This window comes from Triticum dicoccoides, chromosome 4A (genome assembly GCF_002162155.2).
Source record: "Triticum dicoccoides isolate Atlit2015 ecotype Zavitan chromosome 4A, WEW_v2.0, whole genome shotgun sequence".
Lineage (NCBI taxonomy): Eukaryota > Viridiplantae > Streptophyta > Magnoliopsida > Poales > Poaceae > Triticum > Triticum dicoccoides.
In genome coordinates this window covers 689,045,909-689,060,296 of record NC_041386.1, presented here as the reverse complement: position 1 = coordinate 689,060,296, position 14,388 = coordinate 689,045,909, and the positions used below count along the sequence as shown (strand labels likewise).

At 47.0% G+C, this 14,388-nt stretch overlaps 1 long non-coding RNA gene across 1 annotated transcript; it reads left to right on the top strand.

Annotated features, from left to right (window-relative positions):
* Positions 1-12,468: 12,468 nt before the first annotated feature.
* On the top strand, positions 12,469-13,238 carry LOC119289736. The gene is made up of 2 exons (XR_005141598.1): positions 12,469-12,616; positions 12,840-13,238. It is a non-coding gene; the product is annotated as an uncharacterized LOC119289736 (long non-coding RNA).
* The last annotated feature ends 1,150 nt before the right edge of the window (positions 13,239-14,388 follow it).

Here is a 14,388-nt window from a genome sequence, read left to right as displayed (position 1 = left end):
CCGTGGCTCCTTCCACCACTCCACGCACTCGTTCCTTCCGAGAGGATGGGCAAAGGTACGATGACGAAGTTGGAGCGGCCGAAGAAGACTGAGAAGGGCTCGTCATCGAACACTGGACCGGCGGCGGCGGCGGGTCGAGCTTCAAGCAACTGGATTCCGTCCCGCGGCACGCAGGACACCTGGTTTTACTGCCAGGATGTCCCGAGGGCTGGCTCTCAGTCGGGCCTCCCACCGTACGCGGCGGAGAGGGTGGGAGCCCTTGTGTTCTGATCTGCCACCCTACATGTCGTCCAGCCCGTCACCGACCGGCGTGACAGACACTGCGTCCACCTTGTCCGTCAGCGTCCCTTCCTCGGCTCTGTCGTGCGAGGCAAAGAACATCGCACGAAGGATGTGGCGATGCCGACAGCGAGAGAGGGAAGCGGCATCGCAGGGAGGTGCGGACCATGGACAAGCACCTTCGCCCTGCCCCCCCCCCCCCTTCCCGGGCGTGCTCGGAACCCGGCACGCCTTCGATCCAAGCGGAGCATGCAACAAGGATATAGGCGGAGCAGGCAGGACAGATGTAGGCGGAGCATGCGGCAAGGATTTAGGTGGAGCAGGACGAGCATGACGCAAGAAAGGCCTCTAAGTAGGTGGCATGGATGGCGTCTGCCAGTGATCCAACAAGCGAGCCATCCGTCAAGCTCCCTCCATGGATTTAATTTCGGCATGTTCAGTTTGTTGAACTATAAGTTGCTCGGCTTTGTTTCGAACTATTGAATTCGAAAAATTTGTATTGCATGATCGACATGTATGGATTTGAGAATCCGTATTTGAGGTATGTGGATGTGCACGGTGCAAGATACGAGGGGTCAGCGAGCGCTATCCATGGACGCGCTCGGACGCGGGCTTGTAGGAGGGCGGATTTTCAAGTCCGGCAGTAGGTGCTCTTAGAACATCTCCAACAGGCGCCGTAAATATCACGCGCGCGGGAAAAAGCGTGTTTTCGCGTGCTCCAGCAGGCGCGGTAGATTCCGGAGCATGGGAAACAATCGCGCATGCACGCGAAAAAGCTGCCCGGCACCCGATAATTTTGGCGCGCGGCATCCGACACTCTCTATAAATCGCGCGCTCGAGCCCGCCAAACGCACTCCCCCACCTTCTTCTTCCCCATTGTCCCTCCTTCCTCGCATCCAGCGCCCCACCGCCGCCGTCGCGCCCTTCTCCCGATGTGGCCGCGACTTCACCTACGCCGCTGACATGCCGCCCCGACGCGGCCGGAGCAACTCCGGCTACCGTGGCGTCCGCGTCCGCCCCTTCGACATGTTCTACGCGGAGATTCTATCCCGTGGCGTGCGGCTCGGTCTCGGCATGTTCGAGACCGCCCACGAGGCCACCCCCACTTACAACGCAGCGGCGTGGCGCCTCTCGAGGCCACATTCGCAGATGAACTTCGACGATGCACGGATGTGCTAGCAGGCACAGGACTTCGCGCCTCCGCCTCATCTAATAACCGACAAGGACCGACACGAACACCGTAGGCGGGAGCGCAGGGGAGCAGCCGGAGCCTGTCCTGGAGGAGCCGCGCGGGGGAGCAGCCGGAGAAAGCGATGGAGAAGAAGCAGCAGCTCCAGCAGGAGAAGGCCGACCAGGGCTCTCGACTGGAGAAGAAGCGGGAGTTGCTGTTCGCGCCGGAGTTCGGCGGCATCAACTGCTTCGAGTCCATCATCTCCTTCTGAGAACGGCTTCTAGGAATTTTGAACACATTTCTGCCAAAAAATTCATGCACTTGAAGTTCAATTTTTATGAATCAAATGCAATCACAAGAATACGTAGAGAAATTTTTTCTAATATTTTTTATTTTTTATTCATTTTTTTTGGTAAAAGACGAATTATTTAATATTGGAGTGGACCATTAATTCAAACATTTTTTAAAGAGAAAACCCCTAAATATTTTCCAAAAATTCCTGAAAACCTTTCTAAAAGCCTTAGAATAAGGCATGGGCCATATAAACTATTGTGGGTGCCAGCCTAGTTTTCTTGAACTTTTAAAAGAAATTCTTTGGACTCTGGAATTAATCCATAATGTATTTGGATTGGTTATATTTTTTGTGTTATTTCACTTTCTCTTTCTCTTTCTCTTTCTGTGTTATTTCTCCCTCACATCCTCGACCTCATCCCGCTCTCTATCTTGTGTTCCTGAGCGTGTCCGCGAGTATGCAATCGCCACCATCCTCCACCCGCGTCGACAATGTACTCATGACAAAACCCCGGCGGGCTGACGTGGCCTAATTACCCTGTTAATTATTTCTGACAAATTTATTTTCAATTCAGCTTAGTACGAGCCGAGCCAAACAAACAAGGACACCCAAGCCACGTCAGCGCAAGCCATCAATGACGGTACAAAGAAGAGAATGCTACATAACGTACATTGCATCATGTGCAACATCTTCTAGGAGGACGCCAATGACGGTCCAAATAAAATGTACAGAGAAGAGAATGCTACCCATGACAGTTTCGTTGACGGTCTGACCGTGCTAGTAGTAAGCGGTGCTAGTGTTTTGCAGTGAATTCTCATATGACAGTTTTCATGACAAACCAAAAGATACCGTCATGGACGGAGACGGAATCTAAGAACGTCATCAAAAATCATGTATTAATAGATTTTTCCTTTAGTATACTAGAAAGATGAAATAGAGGCAACGTGTACATGCACAAAATTTTGTAAGTTATGTGAAGCTGTCCGTCTGCGGAAAACTACTTGCTAAGTCCTTCAAGATCTGAGAACACATCTATCTGCCAATCACTTATCAAGGAAGCCAAATGGAAGGATGTTCTTGCTAAATCCTACTTCGCCCACGTAGTTCAACTGCCACATTTGCCCCGTCTCTCATGCCATCGCCACCTTGGCGGTTGCTGCCACCGTGTTGCATGCCTCAATAGCGCAACATGCCCAGGAGAGCCCTGCCACCACTATTGTGCCACACGACTGACTGTCGCGACCTCCCTCACCTGGGACACACAACTTGAGAAAACCACCGTGTGGAAGGCGATGTGTTCTTGACTATGAGGAGAGTAAGCCCAAAAGACTCATAACGTTTATGAATGGCATCTAATTTGAATAGAATGCCATTTTTGAGTTGTCTATACCATTGTTAAGGAAATCGATAGCCGGTAGCTGCTCGGTCGGCTTGGGGGTAGAGAATAATCGGTGAATCAGCCTATTAACTAGATTAATCGGTCGATCATTAATCAGTAATTTAAAAAGAAACTTGCCAGAATATATCTAGTTTTTAAGCTATTACCATACTTCAAGACCTCAACTATGCAATATACCAAATATGTTACGATTTGGTCAAACCCTAGATATTGAGGAGTGAGAGGGAACGGGAGGGGTTACGAGCCTAAAGTTTGGGCTTTGTTTGCCCCTGTGTTAATGGGCCAACAGCGATTAATCATCCTGAGAGCCTATTAATCGATCTTATTGGCAAGTTAATCGGCCTGACAAGTTAACGTAATTAATAGGTGCTATTCGATTTAGCTCTCTTACGAGTAGGGATTAACTGCCCCGTTAACTTATTAATCGGATGAATTCTTAAAGAGTGGTGTATACCATGCATTCATATTTCTATTCACCCTTTCAGTTAGGGTCTAAGAATTCTAAACCTTCTCTGCCATTTATCAAAATTAGTCCCAACAACATTGGGGTCATTCCAAGTAACAATAACAACTTTATCAATTCCGAGGAACAAATCATTTTCAAACCAGAAAATAGGGTTGGATTTGGGCAAGTCTCCAGTATTTAAGAACAGTGGAGTATAATCAGATTTGTCCCTCACTAAAGTAGTTATCTCAATAAATGGGTAATGTTCTTCCCAATCTACACAACAAAGTACTCTATCAAGTTTTTCAAAAGAAGGATTAGGCATATTATTTCCCTAGGTATATTTTCTCGCATGCAGGCCATGTTCTCTCAACCCCTAGGTTTATTTTTTTTGGATGCTTTTCTAATTATATTAAGGTCTCCCTCAATTAGCACATGATTGATGCAGTCATGTAGAACTCTGGAAAGTTCAGCTAGAAACCTGGCTTTTATATCTGGTTGTGCATCACGATAGACCACAATCAGATCCAATACGAATTTGGTTTTCATGTATTGAACAGACATTTTAATGTAATACTCTCCATCATATTCAGAGATGATGGAGAGAATCAATGGGGAAAATGCCATAGAAAGATAAACAATGAAGTAAATTCTCCACCAACCTTCACTTTTGTGAGTAATGCTTGTGCTATATACAAGTCTATATTCACATGAACATATAGCAAGGTGGTGGTGCAATATTTCATATACACTTTGATACTTACTCTTCCTTCTGTTTGACATGTTAGAGTCCATATAAATAGCAAACACACAGCCAGAGAAAAGCGACAAGAGATGAACCAAAGGGGTGCACAAATATTTGGGAATGAGAAGCATCAGGAGCAAAGAAGTTCATACACGGTGAATTCAGTAGCCTGCGATGTATTCATACTCCTCAAAATCCCGGAAAAATAGCGCATGTTCGTAATGAGTTGTCATCAGCGAAAGATGGCACAACCTGACAGATTTATCCCGTCTCTGATGACGAGAACAATCCTGTATTGATGTTTTTCAGGAAATGAAATCAGGGGTGAAAAGCTCCTCAATTTGAAAAGAAGAATTGAATGGCAATTGTGCTTAACATTTACCCGCCTACATAATAAATTCTTTGGCCTCATACTTCTCCATCTGTATGTTTTTGTTGCTAAGCAAGAAGGATGCTTATAATTTGTACAGAGCTACTGATCGAAGATGATTTTATTATCAGATGGCTAATGGTGACGGCTGTGGTTTGGTCCAAACCAAATCAATTAGTGCTTCGAGATTGGAATTTATCTGCGATATGCATCAAAGAAACGTGCCCACTTCTTCTGGAACTGGGCGCATCCTGTTTTGGGTTTGCTTTCTATGTACATCTCTATAACACTTCAAACAAAAAGATGGTGAGCCGATAATTTCCTGAACTTTGTAGAAAAAAAAGCTTGTCCAGATTTGAGTTTGTTGCTTCTGTATGAATATGATCAATTCAAAAGAAAATAAGAGTTTGGTTGCGCTCATATACAACTTCTGGCCTCAGCTAGAAACAGAGCAGGTCAAATTGAAGGCCCCGATCCTCCGGCGACCAGTCGCCACACACGCAACACAGCTTCGTCAAACCAAGAAAGAATCTAGAATTACTCAGCCCCGGATCAGCCGAGCGTCTTACAGTAATGCAGTTCACTAAGGCCGGATGATGGTCTCGAAGCAGTCAATCCCATCGAACTCCGGTGTGAACCGCGGCCGCCGCGTCTCCTCCCGCGGCGGGGAAAGCTGCGAGTGCGACTGCTGTTTCCCCTTTACAGGCTGCTGATGGTGCTGCTCTTCCTCCGACAGCTGGTCATCCTACTGCCTGCCCCGTCAGGAAAGCCTCCCCAGCTGCCGCGAGCGCCTGGGGTGATATCGGCCGGCGAGGCGCTCAGGATAGAGAAGGCGAGCATCTTGTCCATGACCGATTAGAGACGGGTGATTGATTTCCGCAGCAGCTTCGGCGGCCCACGCTTGCTGGCACGCTCTGAATTTGATTGCTTCTCAGTGGTGGATAAATCAATGGCTTTGCTTGCTTTCTGTCTTTCTAAGGTTGGTGAACGTTGGACGGAACCGAGCCTAGCTTATATACGTCAGAACACGGAGGAAAATTTGGACATGGCGGCTTATGGCACTAGAGGAGTCCATAGTATTCGTGGACACGGCTGCGGGCAAGCGAACTCGTGATGCAGATTCACGCCGTGGCCTGGTTTCGCGCGTGTTTCTTTTGTTTCTCTCTTGTCCAGTGCTGCTGCCTTCTCTGGCCGTGCTGTGACGTGTTGGCTCGTGCCATTTCAGAGAGTTCACTTGTTGAACGACTCGGTACGTAGGTTTTTTCTAGAAAAGACCAGGTAGGTAGGTATTGGTCACGTGCGCACAAGCTTCGGTTTTCGGTCATTGGCCTGCAAGGTACTATCTTCGTCCTGGTTTATAAGTTCCCTTTGTATTCTATGTCAAATTTTAACTATAAATTTAACTAATAAAATGTTAATGCATGTCCAATTTGGCCCAAATTTATCACCAACCACCCTTGTCTTGTGCCCCCTACATGCGATGCGGAGGGAGAACTAATCGCCGCTGCCCAACTTCTGTTTTTCCTCCTTTCCCTTCCCCGCCGCCACCAGACGGTGTGGCCAGGAAAAACTCGGTCGATGCTAGTGGCTGCGAGGCCTCTGCGTCTCCTGGCATGTTAGATCGGTGTGGGTACTGAAAAATGTATAATGGGTACTGAAAATAGTTGATATGTGCTGAACAAAAAGTATACCAATGAAACTCGACAAAGAAACTAGGAAAAAAATAAAAAAAACCAATTAAAAAAGACAAACGAAAGAAACCCAAGAAACAGAAAGAAAAGCAAATAAACTAATGCGAAAGTGTAAGAGCCAAGAAAGAAATAAAGTAAACCATTGAAAACAAACAAAGCAAAAAGGAAAACCAAAAAAGCAAGGGAAAAATAAACGAAAAAAATAGGCAAAAAATTAAAGCGGAGGAAGAAACAAAAGAAACCAAAAAGAAAAGAAATACAAAACAAGATGACCAGAGAAAAGCAGTGCAAAAAGAAAAAGAAACAAAAAATTAAAGAAAGAAACAAGTGCACAGAAGAAAACTCGGTTAGAAACAAACAAAACCGTAAAGAAACAAAGAAAACTGTTTCCCTCAAAGAAAAAAAGAAACAAAGGAAACTGAAAAGAAAAAGAAAGAAAACAAAAGAAAAAACATGACTACATGCAGCGAGCGATTTCCTCCACGACATGAATTCATGATTTATGTAAGCCGTCCATCTTTCTTCAAAAAGGAAGGTTTGTCTATTTAACAGGTGCCTAAAACAGTTCCATCAGTCACGTTCCATAAGCCGCCCATGATCTATCTCGCGGCATGTTCATCTTCTTGGTCCCGTGTCTTCTTCCTATTCCTTACACGGCGGTTCATCCTCCTCCCCAGCGGCCTACCCAAACCTAACCGCCTGCCTCTGCCCCGCCCTCCCGTCTACCTGCCCCAACCGCCATGCTGGCTGCCACCCCGGCTATTCCTCTAAGCCCTGCATCACCTGTGAACAACATTGGCGATCCCCTGCATCCCCCACACGTAAGATAAATATTGGGGATGTGCCATACCCCTAAAATTGATTGGCGCAACAAAAAAATTGAGGTACCTGAAAAATACCAAAACTGAAAAAAAACACATCCATGTTTTACAAATTCCAGTATTGATCGCATTGGCCCAGTACCAAATTGAAGAAGTTGTACGGTATTGTTTCATAGGTTATGAGTATGACCTCTCGAAGAAGAGTCATGGCTTCACCACACCAACCATGATGCGCTATATGAGTGCTAGACATGGACAGAAGGGTTGAGCAATGGCTCTTAATATACCACAAACCGGTGTGCATCCTCAAGAGTTGATCGACCTTGTCAGTTAAGTAGATGGACCTATCATCTTCCAAGAGATGATTGTAAACCTAGTGCTACTAGGATCCATGGTTGTTGGATTAACTAGAGAAATTGGGATGATATTTTGTTGCCGGATTCCTTGAGCAATGGTTGCTTCTCTACCAATGACTCCAATTTCCTCATGTTCTCGATAAATTTCACATTGCCAGCTATTTGTTATAATGACAAGTAGAAACTATGGTTGTAACAACATCAAACACGAATATCAATGCATTTTCTTATGGGATGGAAGTAACTAGATTCTTTGTCTTATACTACAAGACTTTTGCCTTTCGTGCCATGGAGTAGTTGGCACTAGTTTTTTCTTCCTTTGAGGAAAAAAGGAGTGGTTGATGTTAGGTGATACAAGGAACATTCTGCCTAGCAAAGTCGGAATTTATATATCTAGACCAAGAAAGAAGACAAAATGTAGCAATCTATATATCTACAAGGACATGTACTTCTAATATATCACATGCCTGGAAGATTGCCATTGCCCGCAAAGGCATGATTCTATCTTTAGTTGTAATTAAGTTTCACTTTAAATACTATCTTATCTTTAGGAGCGGAGTATCAACTATGTCCCGTCATGATACCATCGATCAGTTTTCGTTCGTTGTCGGCGTTCTTGAAAGTGCATAGCAAGTGGAAGATCCGTTGATGTCTCCAATTTTTCATACACATGATCACCAGTCTTGTGTGTGTTTTTCTAGATCAAATTTCTAGTTTTATTCTTCTCATGCTCCAGTAAAATGTTCACTACATTTAATTACATGTGAAATATTTTTGTTTTGAACGATTCCTGGGGGAAGAGCTTCCCCACATGAATATAGTACAGAAAAACATAGCATGTCATTACATCAGGGAAGAGAATGAAGCTTAGAAGTGAGATACAATAGCCATGATCTAGCAGCTTCACGCAGAGTAATATCTTTAACTCTCAATATCCATAGTGATAAGTTCAGCACGTTGTTTCTCATTGTGGGTGGACGTATGGAATTCATAACGGGAGACGAAAGCATTTCACGAGTCCTCTAGCTTCTAAAGAACTAAAAAATCAACCATATGGAATGTTAGACTCCCATATCTGTTGCAAGTCAGGAAGAAGTCCCAGATCGATCCACGATGATCATCACAGTTTTCCAACTTCTTCTAAATAAGTTCATCGTTTCTTTTCCTCTGTCGGCTTACAACGTGATTGGAAGTACATTCATTCATTTGACGCTAAGGCTAAAAACGACTTGGCCATGATGCTGTTGATATAACCATCTTTTTCTCTTCGAAGTTGGTGTTTACATGATTGGTCATAATAATAGAACATCACACACGGTAAAAAAAAATACTCTTTCGTGGTTTTAGGTTTGTCATCACAATCATGTCACTGATGTGAGCACCTCAAAGGAAACAGTTTATAAACTTTGCCTAAGCGAATAGCCGAAAAAGGCTTTCGCCCCGCTTTATATATAAAGCATCAACCACACATTACAGCCATCACCATAACAAAGAAGGAAAAGAAGAGAAAAGAAAATCGACAAGGATACACACATTACTGAACAACAAGTGACGGCCTCCGATCATGCCATCGACAAAACCGCGACAAGGGAGCAATTCGCCACTGGAGGGAGGCCACGCTCCATCAACTCCCAAGGGCCAACCCTGTTGTTCTACCTTCCGCCACTGCCTCCAAAGAGGGCACCCCTGCCCTCTCGTCCTGGATCGAAGGACGCCGACCCGTCAGGAGGCAGAACAGCTCACCCCTGAGCACGGATGGACTGGCCAACATGTTGCCGGAGAGAGGACGAGCCCTGGCCACCTCACCTCTCACAGGAACCCACACATCGCTCCCGTCACCGACCAAGACCAAGAAGACCACCGCCATTGCCGAGCAGGGACACGACAGAAACAGGAAAACCACCACCGCGCCGAGCCCCTGACCATCCTGGACTCCCAATGCAGCATCTTCAAGAAGAAAACGACGCCGATGCGCCGTCGCCGCCCAATCAAGAGATTTTAGGCTTTCGCCCGGGACCATGGGGTGGAGGCGAGGAGAGGGTCTCGATGTCGCCCACCAGAGGGAGAACGGCGCCGCGAGCGTCGCCAACATCGTGACCGGCACCGCCGGTCAATGGTTTCCCCTGACCCAGAGCTCGCATCGCCATTGCTCCGCCAACCAGCCGAGCAAGACGTCCGGAGGAAGCCCGCACATAGGCTAGCAGAGGAGGACATCCCCCTCCCTCCCGCTCCGGCGACGCGCCCCGCGAGCGCGTCACGGGAGGTTCCCCTCCGTCCCCGGTGCAAGACTCCCTCCTCGCTCGCTCCTCCCCCTCGCCGCTGCCGGAGGGCGTCCGCCGGGCGAAGCCCGTGCTGCGCTGGCAGCGGCGGGGCTCTCTCCTTCCTCTCCTGTTCGGGATCTCGGTGGCGCGGGCCGCCGCTCGTGGGGGAGCTGGGTCCGGCGGGGCCTCCGGCGGCGGAGACGTGCAGATCTGGCGGCTTCAGTGCTGGGAGGCGGCGGTGCGGCCCAATGGCGGTGGCGGAGGGGGTTTGATCTGGCGCGACCGATCTGCCCCCTGGGAGCGGCGGGCGTTGCGGGTGGCGTGGGGCCACTGATAGAGAGGGCGTCTCCCCCTTGTCGACGGGGTTTGGCGCCGGCACTCGGTGCGCCGTCTTGGCCGTGCTGGGCGGCGAGTCGACAGCAGGCTTGGATTCGATCTGAAGTTGGCGGCTTCACCTTGCCTAAGTGAATATGGGCAACAGTGGCAAAAATACACCGTTTATTTAGGACATACAGTACAAGTCTTATAGTATTCGGTGATCGAGGGCGGCCTCACTTTTGCGGTACGAATTTGATATTGTAGAAGTTAATTTTTCTCTCTATATTTTACATAATTGGACAAACTTTACAACTTTTGACTTTTATCCCTCCAAAGGAGGACACAACACACGCTCTTTACAATTGTTCCCATGTCAGACAACTATGGAGCTCTATGAGGAGTATATGGCACCTACTTGCGGACATGGATTTTCAGTTTACCTCTACACGTTGGTTGAAAGATCTACTGGAGTTTGTGCCGAAAAGTATGGTCGACTACATCATCTTGACTGCTTGGCGAGCATGGTACGCCCGCAATGAGGTTACCCATGCTAAACTTCTACCTATGATTGAAGGTTCCAAGAGAATCCTCTCCGGTTATGTTAAAATATTGAGGAACCTAAAGGAAGCATCCAGTGACGAAATTATAAAACGAAAGCAACCCGTTCTGATCAGTATGGCGTCTGATCCTCGCATGGCACAACTGAAGAAACCACCTGATAACGTTTGGGCCAAACCTCCAGCTGGGTGGGTGAAACTGAATTGCGATGGTTATGTTTAGGCAGAGGATGGCTCGGCCGGAGCTGGAACGGGGCTTCAAGATGAAAATGGGACCATAATTTTCTTGGCGTGTCGTCAACTGCTGAACTGTTCAGATCCTTTTGAGGCCGAAACAAGGGCATGTGAGGAAGGCTTGACACTGATGATGCAATGGAGCGATAAGCTGGTCTAACTCGAACTGGACTGCAAGCTCCTGATTGATGCCATTCAAGAGAAGAGTCAAGACCCAATGTGCTTCGCTCATTTGATCTCGCTCATTATAGGTTTGTGTATGGGCAGTAGAATTATTTCTACAAGTGGATCGATCGCAAAATAGGGTAAGTCACTGTGTCGCAAATTTTGCCAGAACAGAGGGAAGAACTGCTGTTTGGTTTGGTTTGGGACCTGAGAACTTGTCTCCAGTTTATGACCAAGACCTCCTTGTAAACCCTATTGCTTAATATATCCCCTATTACCCGCAATATAAAAGTACTCCCTCCGTCTACGTGTGTCAGTCACCTTACGAAAACCAAATAATCCCAAAACACTTAGGCACAGTACATTAACTCCCTCCTCATTTCTTGTTTTGTGACATATCAACCAATAAGAGATGTGAGCCGTGCATGCTTTCAATAACTTGAGACTACCAAACATGACATGCAGTGGTTAGTTCATTGCATGCAGTGCTATTAATTAGCAAAAAGACATTCAATTTTCTCGTTTTTCCTCTCCGCCTTGGTCGTGGTGCACAATGTAAGATGACTTATGCACCTATAGTGGCAGAGCGTGACAAGCCACCAAGGGGGGGCCAATTTGAAACTAAAAATGAAATATGCATGAAAACTTATGTGATTCACAACATAAATTACTAATTTCACCAACGCTCGAGCAGTAGGAACTGGATGTTCTTGTTAAAAAAACAAAAACAGTATGACTAGTATGATTTGATTATATACATCTATGGAGGTACCGTTAGTGGCTCCCGCAGTAGCAATATGATGATGTGTGATGCTGCCTGCTGCAGTCAGTGGCTGCCGCTGCGGCTTGGTGCAATTCCTGCCTCGCTATGCACTCCTATCTCCGTCTATCGTTGCTATGCGTTGCTTCCTATATCCCTCTCTCTTCCTCTTGTATTTAGTTGGTTATCTTCTGACGAGCTAGGCATAATGATTAGTATACCTAGTAATTTTACAGTTGTACTTTCGGAAGGGGGGGTCGTGACCCCCTTTGGCCTCCAAGAGGCTCCGCCACTGCGCACCTAGACGGAGGGAGTACTACATTTTTGCGTCAGAGTACTATTTTTGGTGCGTACCATGTGTTGGTGTGTACTGCTATCCACCTATAAATGGTAGATAATTACGGGTGCATTAGTGCTATGATGAGGAGGGGATAAGTTGGAATTCATTAAGTCCCCCCTAATTCCTGCAATAAGTCCTCTATTTATATATTGCTATGATAACGAGAGGATAAATGGGAATTCATTAATGCCCCCTAATTCCTGCGATAAGTCCTCTCTCTATATATGATCACCATCATGGCGAATACTGGCATCCATCGACTAGACTAGAAAAACAACACTAGCTGCCCAGAAGAAGAGGAATTGCAAGAACCCATTCACCATGGCACGTCCAAGGAACGACACACATATTTTGTTCTTGGTTGTAGCTCTTCTGGTCATGTCTACCGCCTTCCTGCCCTGTAACGCAGATAGTAAGAACATACATTTCTCCTGTACAATATTTTTTTTTTGAAGCAAGGCAAATACTTTGCTTTTTATATTGATATATAGTAGGAGCAAAGGACAACCGGGCCGAAGCCAAAAACAGAAGAAAAAAAAGAATATATGCTTCCATCATCTTCTTCTTTATAGATCTGTTCTTTCTTTCCCTTGGTACAAAACTGACAGTTCATCTCTGTTCGTGCCGCTGTGCAGTCGACCCACCCAGCTGGTGCACGCCGGAGGCGGTTTGCCAGGACCCGGTTACGCCGGGAAACAGGGAAACGTGCAAAAGCATCTGCAAAAGTTTTGGCTACAACCCGGAACAAGCCTACTGCAATCCCGATCCCACTCCGAGGTGCTGCTGCATCTATTAAGCGCAGGAAATAACAATGCCACTGGAGTGGCAGATGATGGATGACAAAGCTAGCAAACTCACTTTTATGTGTCCATTTCGACTTATGTAAAAATTGGAACAGATCATGGTCCAGGCCTGTCCGTCAATTAATAAAGATTAGAAAAAGTTTCTTTTATAGGCTAGTTTGCAGAATTAATAAATGATCCATCTGTAAAATTGGAATGTCTTGACTAAAGACGCGAAATTTACTCTTTGTTCAAGCGGACACAAATATTAAGGCAACGAGCACCCCTTCATAGCCCAACGAGATAGCCAGCACGTAGTCGGGTCACAGTATAAGGACAAAAATGGATGATACAAATCCTCATTAATTTGTTGGTTGTCACCCAACAAAAGTCATGAACCAGATGAATTACCGCCGATAGTAGTTTTACTGATCACATGTCGAAATGTCTAGTGCCAAGATTATTGTTTCGGCTGATCTTCACAACAGGGTGCTCACCTGGGCAAGCCCGACAAGATGGCTAGCGTGATCAGTGACATGAGCACCGATCGGTTAGGGGAATTTTCTTACTGATGGCTGCAGCCTTGCCATGCCAAGCCGACGTACGCATCCATGTCTCCGTTCGGCCGTTGGCCGCAGTGTTAGCTCGCTAACCATGCTGCTGTTTGCCTTAACTTACGCTGGCACGGCGGCGCGGTGCTTCAGTTTGGTGCCTGATGCCACCTGCTTTGTGCAGTTTCTCGCAGCTATGCGCCGCCGCTCTCAGCAGCCATCGATTCGACGCCACAACCGTACCACCGCCCCGTGCTGGATGGCCAACTTGCAAGGCTGAACTGTGTTGGTCCTTTCCGCCGTGCTTGCCATGGTCAAGCCGCATGCTGGCGCGCTCGCTTCCACGTTCACGCCACGCATGCAGGCTGCCACGACCCCAAGTCCTAGTCGTGTCGCCCACATGCCCTACTGGCCCCGTCACGCTCCGCTGAGACCCCACCGCCCGCCACCACCAGTGTTTTGGCCCTGCTGGCCGAATGTCTCCAGCATCAGCCGCCTCCAGTCGTCGGCCCGGACAGGGTAGGCTCAAGAGGGATCAACAGTGGAGGGAGAAAGGGGAATCAAGGGTGGAGTGGAAAAGGGGATCGGGAGAGTAGATAATAGAAGAAAAGAGAGTAATATGACTTGCGCACCCGTATTGTTGGTGAGAGTAGCTCCTGAACCAGACTGGGATCATCACTTTTCCCAGTGCACCGAACAGGACTAGTGTGAGAATAGACCGGGATGAAAGAGATCAGGGTACCAACCAACTTCAGGGATTTAAAGTTGAGGATTCATTTACGTCGTTCTCTACAAAGTTAGGGTTTATTTCAGACTTTTCTCGTGGCGGCAGTGTGCGTCATGGCTCATCT